This window comes from Myotis lucifugus, unplaced genomic scaffold (assembly GCF_000147115.1).
Source record: "Myotis lucifugus unplaced genomic scaffold, Myoluc2.0 scaffold_42, whole genome shotgun sequence".
NCBI classification, from domain to species: Eukaryota; Metazoa; Chordata; class Mammalia; order Chiroptera; family Vespertilionidae; genus Myotis; species Myotis lucifugus.
The window spans coordinates 414,472-429,397 of NW_005871090.1; the positions used below are offsets into that span (position 1 = coordinate 414,472).

A 14,926-nucleotide genomic window follows, 5' to 3' on the forward strand; every position below is an offset into this window, starting at 1 on the left:
GATTGCCAGATGTTTGACTTTCTCCCCGTGCTTGCTTCTCAGAGCTGCTCTGGAACCAGCAGCATCAACATCAGCTCAGGGATAATTAGAGAAGCGGAGTCTTCTTCCCACGTCAGACCTCTCTCAAACAGAATCCACATTTCAACCAGATACCTTGGTGATCTGTATGCATGTTCAAGTTTGAGGAGCATTGTCTAGTCCCATGGTCGGCAAACCGCGGCTCTCGAGCCACATGGGGCTCTTTGGCCCTTTGAGTGTGGCTCTACCAAAAAATACCATGTGCGGGCACGCACATACAGTGCAATTGAAACATCGTGGCCCATGTGCAGAAGTCATTATTTTGTGGAAGAGCCGGTATTTTGTGGAAGAGCCACACTCAAGGGGCCAAAGAGCGACATGTGGCTCGCGAGCTGCGGTTTGCTGAGCTGCAGTTTGCCGACCACTGGTCTAGTCCACTGGGTTCTAAACTTGGGTTATCCAGGAGCCACTTTTATGAACTTAACCAAATCTGTCTTTCACCTGAATTTATCATTCGTATTTTCCAGTTAAAGATATTTATTTACATATAAGATCTATCTGGTAAATAACTCTGGTAAGATGGTAACATTGCTATGATAAATAATCATAAATAACTATACTTACTGTGATATACTTAATTCAAAAGAAAAATGATGCTATTATTCATAAATAGAAGTTAAGTGCTAATGTACATGCAGTATACAGGGGCTTGTACTGTTGTTCGTGTGGAAAATAATACAATAATTGATAAATAACAATACAAGAATAAACTCTGTGTTTCATATACTCACAGCTGTAAACCCACTTTTTCCACACCCTGTATATATCACACACAAAAGGACTAGCACGAATACCCTACCAAAAAAAAAATAACATTGAGACTCTTTTTTCAAGTGAAGAATAATTGGGCAAGACTGAACCAAAGCAGAGGTCATTTCACTCTGATTTACTACTGAACATAAAAATTATTGTTTTGTAAGCAAACACAATGTGAGAGAACACTTATGTCTGTGAATTTGTGCAGCATGATGAACCTCTTCAAACCATGGTGGCCTAAATCAATAACCATTTATTTTGGTTCACATGGTCGTCTCAAGTTTGCAAGAATGTCAGGAGGGCAGGTCCCCATGTACAAGGCTTTTCAGCCTCTGCTGTGTCTCAACTACAAAGCAAGTCACGTGGTCAAGCCCAGGTTCAAAGGATGGAGAAACAGTCCCATCTCTTGATGGGACATTGCAGGCTGCAAGGGTGTGACTGCAGGGGGCAAGGCAGCCTTTGTGGCCATTTCGCTATCTACCATCACGTTGTTTCCTGCAGTGGCACACATTCCCTCTGATGGTCCATGGGGAGATAGTTTACAGTTTATTATTAATGGCGCAGCTTATATGTAAAATACAGATATTTTAGAATGGTACATGGAGAGAAAATATGTATAGGATTTGCAAAACATCTCCCATTTTGTGGGTTGTGTTTTCACTTTCTTAATGGTGACTTTAGAAGCACATAATTTTTAATTTGCTGAAGTCCACTTTATATTTTCTTTTGTTGTTTGTGCTTTTGGGGTGATATCTATGAAACCATTGCCTAACCCAGGGTCTCAAGTATTTACAGTTGACCCTTGAACAATGCAGATTTACGACCTGAATGTTTCAAGGGTCCTAAATGTACGTTGTTCAAGGATCAACTGTATTTTCCAGCTGTAATAGGGAAGCTGGTATGTGGAGGGCCAACTTAAGTCATACTCGGATTTTCAACTATGTGGGTGGCCAGTGCCCCAACCCCTCTGTCAACGGTACTTTTATTTACTCCTGAGACTTTTATAGTTTTAGATCCTACATTTTTTCTCTTTTATAATTTTTCTTTCTGGATCTGGATGATGAACACCCCACCCACAGCCTCTCCCCCAGACTCCTCTCCATCACCACTCTGGGCTACGTAATTTCCTGGTCTACACAATGCAGCTGGGCCAGGTCAAGGCTGGGTTGTTCTATCTGCCCCTGTTCTAACAAGGGGCCTTGTTAGTTTTAACTCTTACATTTAGCTATATGATCAATTTTGAGCTATTTTGTGTGTGCTGTGAAGTAGGAGTCCACCATTATTCCTTTGCACGTAGCTATCCAGTTTTCCCAGCACTATTTCTTGAGTAGACTGTCTTTCCTGATTGAATAATCGCCACATCCTTGTTGAATAAAAAACAGCTTTTGATGATACCAACACTAATAGGATTGGGGATTTGGGGATTTTATCTATTTATTCGGTTTTCTTCTCTGTCATAGAAAAATATCTTTCCTCTTTTGAGTGTTATACACAGGGACACGTAAACACTCAGAGATTCACAGAGACCTATGCACAGACACAAAGACCCCCATCCTCACTCATTCAATCTCTCCTTTATCAAAGACCCTATTTATACCCTTCAACACTTAAGAGTAATAATAGAATGAAAAGGTAGATTGAAGCCTCGATTCACATATGACTACAACAATAAGTCAGTTAGAGTAGTTTGCCTAGTGTATGCCAGTAGCTAAATAGTTCATGACAAACTGTTTATACGGCTTCACTTCTCAAACATTGGCTTTCTCAAATGTTGCCATCTTTCAGTCATGCACAGAATTAGAAAGGTTTATGGAAAAATGCATCAGTTTTATGTGGGATAGTCACTAGAGAATTAGAGAAGAAAAGGGAAAACATGTGTCCAGTCTTTAAGTCTCAGGTTGCAGAAAGACTTGGGCACCAAGTAGTTTCTCAAAATGAGGAGTATGGTTTGGCAGGGTCATTAATCAGTGGGCTTTTTTTGAATTCAGCTTGTTTCACAGCCCCAAGAGGCATAAAACAGTTATGTAGTTCAACTTCCCAGCTCTGACAGGGGGCAGGAGGTGGGGTGAGGGGATGGGAAGGAGCGTGCACTTAATTATTAATCCCTTCAAAAAAGATTTATTGAGCACTTACTATGTGCTAGGCATTATAGTAGGTGCTGGGGGATGTACATAATGGTTTTTAATACACAAATCATCCCTGTGTTCATGGAATTTACAGTCTTATATTAATACACCATTACAAATATAAATGTAATGTTGAAAACATGGTAAATGCCATGGAGGAGGCAAAGTCATGGAGGCTAACCATGGGTCAGGATGTCTGGGTTTGAATGCCAGCTCTTTGTGAATCTTGAAAACTCACCCAACTTCTATGAAATGGGAACAATCACAGTACATATACTTCAGAGTTTTTCTGTGAATTAAAATAAATAGGATGCAATCCATACTTAGAGCCTGGGCCTTAGTAAATATTCACTAAATCAGTAACGTAAATGTACATGCTGCTTTACGGTATATTCTCTAATTTTGTATATGTAAAATGGAACATTCCTTTCTATAGAAACTTTGGGATTAACTGGATTATTTTTTCAATTTAAATTTACAATTTCATAGTAAAATATAGCAGAATGTTTAAATGTTAGGTTAAAATACAAAGACCCTTTTTTATGTTCCTGCAATATAAGTTCTTGAGAGGCAGCCGCACCTAAGAGTTTTTTGTTATCTGATATGTTTTTGCATATACAAGTAACAGTGTTCTTGTCTGTTTAGATTGGTGAGATTTATTTTAGCACATGGGGTCATAGCATACATATTTATATACTACTTGAGTTTTTTTTAAAAATTAATATTATGACCTGAGAATTTTTTTCCATATCTTTCTACATAGACTTTGTTTTGGTTCACTATTTTTCTTTTTAATTGCATTGTCTTGCAAGGTAGGGAGGTACCATTCTATCTGGGATCTTACTGTAGACATATCCATATGTAGATAATGATTTTCACAAAACCCCAATTCAAGTTTTATAGACATCATCTTCCCAGGTCTCAATTGCTATTTTATCTGCTTCTATTTTCCCAGATGGAAATTGGCTTCCTCTTACTTCTATGTATTTCAGACACGTCCTAGAATTCCCCCTGTACCCCATCTTGGAAAGATCTTGAAATCTAAATGTCAGTCAACCAGAAATCCAATGTCAAATCCAGAGTCTGCATAAACAACTTATAAAAGACAATACAGAAGTACACATAGAAAATGACTCCTGGTAGATAGATGCAATTCATTGTAAATCTTTCCTTTTCAGCAGTGCTCTTCTTTGAAAGGAAAAACTGTTTCTTACAATTACAGGTCATCTGAGAGCATTTTACTGTCAATCAGGAAAATACCATTTTATCAATTTTAGAAGATTTTCAATAACCATGTCCTTCAATAGCTACTTAATTATTCTGATAGGTTAAAAAGGTAAATTGTAGATCAGCAGCTTAGTAGACAGGGTGTGTAAACCCTATAGGCTGGGTATAGCACAATATTTCTGATTTAATGACTATGTTTTTGTCATCTATTTAGAAATGTCACTAATTTATTAATGTGTCTTTCTGATGTATTCTTTAAAGTTATAGATTCTGATTTTGAAATGCAAAGGGCTGTTTTTTTCCATGAGATTTTGACAAGTTCTATACATTGATGGTCTGGTCTGTGTCTGCTTGCTTCACAGAAGACGGCACTGGGAGCTTGACTGAGCAGACATCACTCGCAGTTGGTCCAGAGCCGTCTGGTGAGTATTCTGCACACTGTGGTAAAGAGTTGCTAGTTGCTGGCTTCTAGAACTTTCAGGCTGATGTACCATGTGAAGTACTTCTCAAAACGGATTCACAGACATTTTCCTTCATGTGATGGAGGATTGCTCTCCTGGCATTTTCTAGATTCCAGTTTATTCATTCCACCAACCCAGGGCATGTCACATTTTACTAGATTTCTACTTGCTATCTCGTAATATTGGCTACATTTTGTTTATGTTACTGGTCTCTGCAATTCTTTCTGAGGAGAAATGTGTGACTTGTTTTCAATCCCGTGCAGATATGTTTATGAAGATTCCCACAGATGTGAAAAATCACGACCATGCTCATTGTCAGCTAGAATTCACTCTCCACTTTGTGGGAACTCTCTGTGGAAAGATGTGAATAAATTCTCCCAGTGTCCCTCAGAAGTCCCATTTTACAAACCTTTGAAGAAATGCTAAAATGGGAAACAAATATCTTTATCTGGGCAATTTTTATTTATAACCTATAGCTTGCCAGTGCTTAATGCTGGAGCCAGAATCATAGTGAATATGAGAGATGGTTCTTACCTGATCCCTTTATCAAATTGCTATTTTCTAATTGCTGTTGTAAATAAAAAAATGGAGTATGTATCATTTCTTACTTCAAGGGACAAGCAGTCATTTTATAGTGATCACATGGAAAAGATCACCAGCAGCCTCACTGTTCATCCCCACAGGTAGCTTCAGGTCCCAGGCATTTAACATCAGTGTTATGTTCTTGACCGCGTGCATGTCAAGTCAGACACTCCATTACCTTCTGGCAGGGCCTGGGGCTGATTTTCTTCTAGCCTCTCTGTGAGGGGTGGGAAGGATCACACTTCTCTTAGTGATCAGCATTTAACGATGACACAAGCATATCAAGAAAGGAGATTTATTATCGAATGCTCCTACCTATTTTTAGTCAAGTGCACTATACTTTCCTTGTTCCCCAAGGATGATTCATAAACCATGTTTTAGCAGGCAAACCAGAGTTGGGGGTAAGAAGGGAGCTGAAGAATTCTTTAGGGACTCTAAATCAGTATAGATGTGACATCTCCTTTTTAGTCTTTTTTGTTACATTTTTCTGGACTATGCACTTTCTCTGCATAATAGTTGTACTACCCTTGCAAATAGGTAATTCTTCATTGGCTGTATTAGGAATGATTCCTATTAAGAATTGTGTGCTTAGTGAAAGTAAACACTTGATTCAAGAGTCCAAAAAACAAATAAAACCCAACCACCAGAGCTTAGAAGTTGATTGCATATTAAGTGGAATAAATGTCACGTATTTGATTTTACAAAGACCTTGGGTGACATCAGGTCCTGGAATGGCTAACAGTCTGTGGGCTTCTGTTGGCTCCCCAGAGCGAATGGGACCTGATTGGATCTGGTGCCCCACAAGTCACCAGGTTGTTGTCATCTTTGCGTTAGTCTTAGCCTCCTCCTAAAGAAAGAATTCTCCTATATTTCTCACTGTCCTCTCCTAAAGACAAAAACATTCCACTCTAGCAATGTTCTGTTATTGGATAGCTTGTATTTTGGAGATGTTTAAATATTGAACTGAAATCTGATTTTTTTTTTATAATGTCTTCTCATACTCATAATTGGAAACATCTAGACCGAAGCACTTTTCTGGCTGTGTCTTGAACACCTGTTTTATTTCCTCCTGATCCAAACAGTGGATTGTGCATTAGTTCCAAATGGTATTTTTTTAGGACTATCCTATATAATAAAAGCCTACTATGCAAATTGTCCTTTTGGGTGGTTGTTCGACCGGGAGTTTGACCAGGAGTACCTCTCACTATGATGTGTGCTGACCACCAAGGGGCGGCACGGAACATGGCGGGTGTTGGAGACGTGGCGCTGGCAGTGGGCGGCAGTGGAGGCACTGCTGGCCCCAATGGGTCCTGACGACAGTGGGAGTGCAGTGGGATGTTGAAACAGGTGAGCGGGCAGTGCCAGGCCAAGGCAGGGTACCAGGTGGGGCTGCGAGCCTGGGGGTGCCAGCTGGGGCCTGATCCTCGCAGGCCACCCCGAGGGACCCCACTTGTGCACGAATTCGTGCACCGGGCCTCTACTTTCCTAGTTTCATCTATAATAGGCATTCAAAATATATTTTAATTCCTGTAATGGCAAAATGTGTATTTTAGATCTTGCTTATTTATGTGTCATTCAACTTAACTTTTTATCAGTGTTAGGCAATAAACTCCTAAAAGAGAAAAATATTTATATTGAGGACAAAATGAATATTTGGGGATGAATTCTTCTCACCCTTATGGCTGGCTTCAGAATGACTTGGTAAAGAGGAATTTATTAACCTGATCAAACCAAAGGCTGTCTTCAAGTTTCATGCAAAGAAAGAAAACAACCCTGATACTTCTCTCCTGTAGTTCAGTTTGGAAGATGTATTATTCTTTTGAAAAATTTACCCACTATTGGGGTCTCTTTTTTCCTTTCTGAATGATTTTGAATTGTTTCTATTAAGGATTGATTACGTACAGAATTTATAACATGACTGTCAGGTATAACACTCACCAAACTTTCATGTTGACTCCTCTTTGTTTTTACCTCTGCTTTGGAGCCTTACACACCATCTTGATGATTCTCATGCCTAGAGATATATATGTTGTGCCAGCATTAGCATCGTTTTTCTAGATCTGAGACCTAGGTTTTGGGCTACTACAATGGTCTTTAGCAAAAAAGATTCTTCTTACTAAACCGTGAAGAGTGCAGTTGCTTTAAATTGTGATACGTTCTAGAAACTCTTATACATGAACAATAATCAGGCTTCGCGTCTCCTTAGAGCCCATTCATGATGACAGGAGTCTTGGGTTGAGCTCCGCAGAAGCAGACCTGAGATGCGGATCTCTGCACGAGTGTTTCATTAAGGCAGGGCTCCCGGGAGAAACTAGTGAGTTGCAGATGGAAAGGGAAAGGGGAAAATCCAAGCAGAGGGATTCCTTGAGCACACTCCCTGCCTCAGGCTGATCCCTGGGGCAGCTTTGGAGCATAATTGCTCCTGAGAGTCTGTTTCTTCTGCTCAAGGTAAGGGGGTAGGCTTTTCCATTCCAACACCAGCTGGAGGCTAATGGAAGAGGGGCTGTAAACTTGGGAGCCCTTGACTCTGCATCTGCAGGTGAAAGTAGCTCCCATTGTTGAAGGGTGTCCCCTTAAAAAACTTGCCAGTACCATCTCTTAGAAGCAAAGCATGCCTAAGCTGGGATGTGAGCACACAGGAAAGTTAAAAGGGACCCAGTGGCATCTGGACAGGATACAGGAGTGTCTGCTCTGCCTAGCCCCATGCCATTTCACTCACATCCTCACCTCCTATAGGCACATTTTCATCCCTTACACCAGCGATTTTCAACCCTTTTCATCTCACAATTCACAAAAACTAATTACTAAAATTCTGTGGCACACCAAAAAATATTTTTGGGGGGCTGATCTGACAAAAACCAATAGGTATCATTTTGATCCATTCACCCTGGATGGCTATGGTTGTGCTGGCTGTTGTCATTTTTGTATTTGACAATCTAAGTGAAAAGAGGTGCATGCCCTGACTAAACAGTTAGATATTGCATGTTTTAAAAATTCTTGAGGCACACTGGTGTGTCTCTTGCTGCACACCGTTTGAAAATCACTGTTAGACCATTTCCAGGTGCAAGTTTAGCACTCTCAGAAGCTCTATGAATTAATCTTCTCCCCTTGAGAAGGTAATGAGCTGCTGCTTCAAATATCTGAGTCTTAAAGTGTTTCCAGTTTGAGAGACACCCAGGTTATTTTCCGTGAGTAGAATTGTTGTGAGTAAAAACAAATAATATCTGAAATTCCAAAGCTTTCCTTAAATGAATATCATTATGGGTAATTACTTCAGTGCCCTGAAAAAGAGGCAAGGGTATTGTCTGATTGTATGACTGGCAATTAGTCTTGCTAGAAACATACGTACTCACACTGTTATTTTTCATTCTCATCTCTTTGAACCATCTTTTAATACTTTATTTTCTAAAGTTTCCCCTTGGCCTTTGAAAGTATTTTCACAAACTTTTCAGGGAAATATATAGTGTTTCATTGGGCACCTTCAATTCAGTATAGAACAAAAGTATGGTCCTGTAGAAATATGTGAGCAGTATGTCCAATTTAAAATTTTCTTGTAGCCCTAGCTGGTTTGGCTCAGTGGATAGAGCATAGGCCTTTGGACTGAAAGGTCCTGGGTTCGATTCCAGTCAAGGGCACATGCCTGGGTTTCAGGCTCAATCCCCAGTAGCGGGGTGTGCAGGCGGCAGCCAATCAATAATTCTCTCTCATCATTGATGTTTCTCTCTCTCCCTTCCTCTCTGAAATCAATAATATACATATAAAAGAGAAACATGCAAATTGGTGTCACTCCGCTATGTCCACCAGCCAATCGGAGTGACTATGCAAATTAACCCAACAAAGATGGCAGTTAATTTGCATACGCAGGCACAGGGCGGAGACTGAAGACTGAAGAGGCTTGGCTTCTCTGCTGCTGCCGGACCAAAGGCCTGGGTCCCAGGTGCCGGAGGAAAACTGGTGCCGGCAGCCACAGGAAGGAAGGCCTATTGCATGAATCTTCGTGCAACGGGCTTCTAGTATATATATAATTTTCTTGTAGCTTCATTAAAAAAGTAAAAAGCATGGATGGACCTGGAAACGTTATGCTAAGTGAAATAAGCCAATCTGAGAAAGACAAATATCACATGATCTCATTTATTTGTGGAATCTAATGAACAAAATGAATTGACCAATTAAATAAGGCCCGAAGCATGGAGGCATGAGACAGACTGACATACCTTGATGTGGGGTTGGGGGTATGAGAAGAGATAAACCAAAGAACTTATATATTTATATGCATAGCCCATGGACATGGGCAATAGGGTAGTGAAGACTTGGGGGAGGGTAGAGGATGGGAGGAGAGGGCTAAAGGGGGGAGTGGGATATCTATAATAATATCAACAATAAAAAATATACTGATGAAAGAAAGTAAACAAATAGGTTTTTATATCACCCTGAGCTGGAGGCTGGGAAGCCTAAGATCACAGTTGAAATTAATGTTAATAGTATATTTAGCCTAGCATACCTAATTATTATCATTTCAATGTTATCAATGAGATTTTACATTTTTCTTTTACATCTTTCTGGTGTATATTTTATATTTATGACAGATAGCAATTCAGACTAACCATATTTCATGTGCTCAGGAGCCACATTTGGCTAGTGGCACTGTAGTGGACGGTGCCACTTCAGAATGTTATAGAGAAACTCTGGTAGGAGGCTTACTTCCTTTGAGATAAGGCTTTGTTCCTGAATCTCCTGAATCTCCCAGCCTGGTGACTGTACTCAGTAAAGAAATGAAACGGCACTGCTGTCCAAAGACAATGAGCTCATCTGTCCTTGATGAGCCATTACTGCTTGTAATTTGAACTTAATACCCTGTCTGCATGAATTAAGATTAAAGTGATTAGGTTTGGCAGCTAAGTCACTGGGAACTCTCAGGAGTGCAGATTTGAGGGTCATTTATTGGAAGAAAGTGGGTCTTCGGTGAAGGGTAAAATGTGGAAAGATCTCAAAAAAGAAAGAGGGCATCTTAGGCAATAGAAAAAGTATATCTGTATGTAATGCATGTTGGGGGAGGAGGTTCTAAGAAAAGTTGGGGTACTTGCTTGTAAACTTGATGAGGCTGGAGTGCAAAATATACAATAAGAAAGGTAGTTAATAGCTAGATTGATACCAGGTTCAAAGACTCTGGTTTTGTAGTATATGAAGTGAAGTAGCATCAGGATCCGATCTAGTTATATGTTGGGGTCTGTTTTAGTTATTTATGATTGTGTAAGAAATCACTCTAAAACGTAGTAGCTTGAAACAACAGCAGTCATCCTTCACCTCTCACTTCTTCTGTGGGTCAGGGGTCTGCAAGATCGATGTTGGGCAGTTCTGGCTTGGGGTACTTGTATTCAGTTGGCATCTAAGGCTGAGGGAGCACAAGCCTGGAGCAGCTCACGGCTGGCTTCTTTCTCTCTCTCTCTTCCTCTCTCTCTCTCTCTCTCTCTCTCTCTCTCTCTCTCTCTCAACACAGTCTCAAGATTTCTCCATGAGGTCTCTCTTCATGGCCTGCTGTGGGCTTCCTCACAGCATGGCAGTCTCAGTGCAATTGGACTGCTGTGTGGCTCCAGTGTGATTGTTCCGGTCAATAAGGTAGAAGCAGCATCATTTATGACTTGACCTTGGAAGTCATACTGCATGATTTCCATCATGTTATTTGGTTACAGGTGAGTGACAAGCCTGCCCACTTTCAAGAGGAGGATACTAAAAAGCCCACCTCTCAGTGGAAGGAGTGTTAAAGTTACTGTAGGAAAAGAATGTTGGAAATATCTTCTGCCACAGGGACTGTCTCCACCATCACTGCGATACACATCTTGCCCTCTTTAGCCATTTTGGGAATGCTCTAGCCAGGACTCACCATTCCTTCCTGGACACACTTCTGCACAACGAGTCTCTCTTCTTGCTAGACTGGGCCCTTAAGGGGATCTGAATCTTCTGCTTAGGCAATGAATGGCCAACTGAGCTTCTTTTCCCAAAGTGATTAGAAGCAGAAGGAAAGGTATAGGACCAACAACATGACTCTTGAAAGATAACTTTTCTAGCATTTGCTAAGGCAGCATTCTGCCAACTCCTTTTCTTTTTGATTTTCATAGGAACATTTTTATCTTTTGCCAGAATCCTGTCTTTACCTCAGCTGGGGCCTTGACACTAGGTGCATAAGGAACTTTCACTTTTTTTCTCCCTCTTTCCTCTTGCAAAGTCACAACCTTCAACTAGAAAGGATTAAAATGTAATGAAGTTATTGAATTCTGCAACTTATTTACTAAGAAATCCATTTAAAAAAGAGCTGATGGATAAAGAATGGATCAACGGTTAGATTTTTAAAAAAGCGAAGCAGTAAGAATATGTTTGTTGGCTGTAAAAACCACCAACTTCATTTTTAAAATAAAATGTTAGAGAAGGAAAGTATATACTGAGATATACTGGTGGGGAGGAATGATCGTTTTCTACTCTAGCAGACACTTAAGGCATGCTCTTTTTTAGTCTAAAAATGTTGCAACACAAACTTTTAAAAGTATGTGTTCATGATGTTATTCTTGCTTGTTTCCCAAAAGATTTGAAGAAACTAGCAAAGGACTAGCAGTCCAATATAGGACATTTTAGTTGTTGCCCTTATATTTCTTAGTTTCTTCGACTGGGCTTTTCACATGTAGCTTGTGAGTACGCTACTGTTGAAGTCATTATGGTAGAAAATTGCTTTTGTGTCATTTCCCCAGGACCCTTGTGATTGTGACAGCAAGAACTTCTTATTCTAAAGACAGAATTTCTCATCCCCTCACATGTTTCATTCTCTCCCATTTTGACTCAGGCACCCTGAATCCTTTCCAGACCTAAAATAGGGATTTTTTTCATCCGCAATGGAAATGTTTGTTTGTTTGGTCTGTGTCTGTAAGAGGGAAGGAAAAGAAATGCACAAATTCAATTTAGCTCTCTGTTGACTTTCTTTTCTTTTTATTTATCAATAAACTGTCGAAAGCTGGTGGACACTGTTGCATTTGAGAAGTTTTCATTTATTTTTCGGAAATAAAAGAGGAGCAGCATCTGGTCTTGACTGTCCTCAGGTGGGGAAGGGCAGCTACTAAGGCCTGAGGACTAAAATTAACTCTCCCAGGAGAGAAGCCAGCCAGTGACCTTGGGCCATAACCACCTTGAAGATCAGCTGCTTCATTCCTGGCCATATTTGTGGTCTGTGGGAAGAATCAAGTGTCACAAAATCAGGAAGAAAGCAGTTTGAGGAGGACCTCAGTACCTCTGTGGTGAAAGAGCTGACATGATCCACTGACCCTTCCCATATGGCGGGAGGATGTGTGGTTTTACAGTGAGCGTTCAGGTAGCTGGCAGAAGGCAAAACTCATAAAACATAAGCAGCAAGAAACTGATGCAGAGTAGTATGTTTATACTCCTCAAATAATAATACAGAGGTCTAGAATTTGGATATTTTCTCTTTGGAGATATGTTAAAGAGCTTCTATTGAGCTAATAGAAAAATAGAAAACCCAGTGGTTGAGCATCGACCAATGACCCAGGCAGTCACTGTTCCATTCCTGGTCAGGGCACATGCCCGGGTTGTGGGCTTGATCCCCAGTAGAGGGCATGTAGGAGGCAGCCGATCAATGATTCTCTCATCATTGATATTTCTATTTTTCTCTCTCCCTTCTTCTCTGAAATAAATAAAAATAAAAATAAATAAAAAGAAAAGTAGATGTCAAACACACCTCCCAAAATCAATTAGAAGTTTCTTGAAAAACCAATGATGCTCCTAGTGACTTATAATTTCTCACCTGTCTGGATGCATTATGGCGTGGTAGGAAGTATTTCATTGGTTTTTGGAAGTATTTACAAGGAGATGGTGCATTTATAGGATCTGTCTTGTAAATATCCAGTATGTTCACTCCCATTTCCCTTTCCCGTGGACATTCATGATGCTCAGAACTAATTTCTGGTTAACTTGCCTCTTTGTTCACCTCGGGAGCTTCCTGCTCTTTGTACAGATATAAAGCAGTAAAGGGTTTGCAAAGGCCTGGCACTGAGGGGTTCTAGATACCACACTCTCCTCACTTTAAGGACCTTCTACCTAATGGTGCTCTGCCCCCTAGCACTTTACAAAGTGACATTTCTGGGGATTCTGGACTACACACAGCTGCTGCTGTTCTCTTAGGAAGACCATCTCTGTATCAAACCGCCTGCTCTGCATGTGTTCACGCTATTTCTACTTCTTCCCGCCACCCACATTCACCAGCACAGTGACTCCCCTGGTGCTCATTTCTGCCATTCCCCGGGGCTCCAGTCTTACTTAAAAACCCAGGCAACTTTGCCTGCTGCATCTTTTATCCTTCCTTTTGCTTGTTTTTTTTTTTTAATTGAAGTGAAATTCACATAACAAAAATGAACCATTTTAAAATGAACAATGTAGTACATTTACAGTCTTATGCAACCATCACCTCTATTTAGTTCCAAAATATTTGCATTACACCAGTTAGCAGTTGCTCCCTCCCCACTTCCCCCATCTCTAGCCCCTGGCAATCACCAGTCTGACTTCTGTTTCTATATATTTACCTAATTAGGATATGTCATATAAATGGAATCATAGAATATTTGATCTTTTGTGTCTGGCTTCTTTCACTAGCCATAATGTTTATAAAATTCATCCATGCTATAGTATGTTTCAGTACTTCATTTATTTTTATAGCTGAATAATAATGTCCATTGTATGTATATCCCACAATTTGTTTATCCATTCATCCAGTAATGGACATTTGGGCTGTTTCCATCTTTTGGCTATTATGAATAGTGCTGCTGTGGACATGTGTATATATGTATTTGAGTCCTTCTTTTCAATTGTTTGGGTATATACCTAGGAATGGAATTGCTGGGTTATATAGTAATCCTGTGTTTAAAATTTTTGAAGAATTGCAAAACTGTTTTCCATAGTAGCTGCACCATTTTTCATTCCCACCAGCGATGTATGAGAGTTCCAGTTCCTCCACATCCTTGCCAACACTTATTTTCTGTTTATTGTAACCATCCTACTGGGTGTGAAATGCTATCACATATGATTCTGATTTGCACTCCCTGATGCCGAAGGATCTTGCTCATCATTTCATGTGGTTGTAGATGTTTGTATACTTCCTTTTCTGTCATGTATATTCAAGTCCTTTATTCATTTTTTTAAAGTGGGTTGATTGCCTTTTTGTTACTACATTGCAAAATTTCCTTACATATCCTGGGTACTTGGCGTTTATCAGATATGTCACTTATAGATACTTTCTCCCATTCTGTAGGTTTCTTTTTCACTTTCTTGATAATGCCTTTTGATACACAAAAGTTTTTGATCTTGATGATGTTGGCCTTACCAATTTTTTGGTGGTTGTTGTTGTTGCTCTTGCTTTCATTGTCATTTGCCAAACCCAAGGTTATGAAGAGATTTGCGCACCTGTGATTGTGGTCAGAATAACTTGGTTTTCAGGGTTTGGCAGGAGCTCAGAGCATTGCTGTGAGGATACAGTTCTCATCTGATAAAAACAAACAAACAGACCACCAATACCACCAACCCAAACCCCATGCTCTTAGAGAGTGCCTGATACATAATAAGTGCTCAGTTAATGGTAGCCATTACTTTTACTACATATACCAAAGAAGTGGTGCTTCATGGTTGTTCCATAGATCAGCTCTT

At 40.1% G+C, this 14,926-nt stretch overlaps 1 protein-coding gene across 1 annotated transcript in view; it reads left to right on the forward strand.

Moving 5' to 3' along the window:
• The first annotated feature begins 4,552 nt into the window (after window positions 1-4,552).
• The window catches only part of PLCB4 (phospholipase C beta 4), a 226,939-nt gene continuing 216,565 nt past the window's right edge, over window positions 4,553-14,926 (forward strand). The window contains exon 1 of the mRNA XM_023753181.1: window positions 4,553-4,609. The gene's annotated coding sequence lies outside the window, so the exon portion shown is untranslated. The remainder of the gene's footprint in view (window positions 4,610-14,926) is intronic.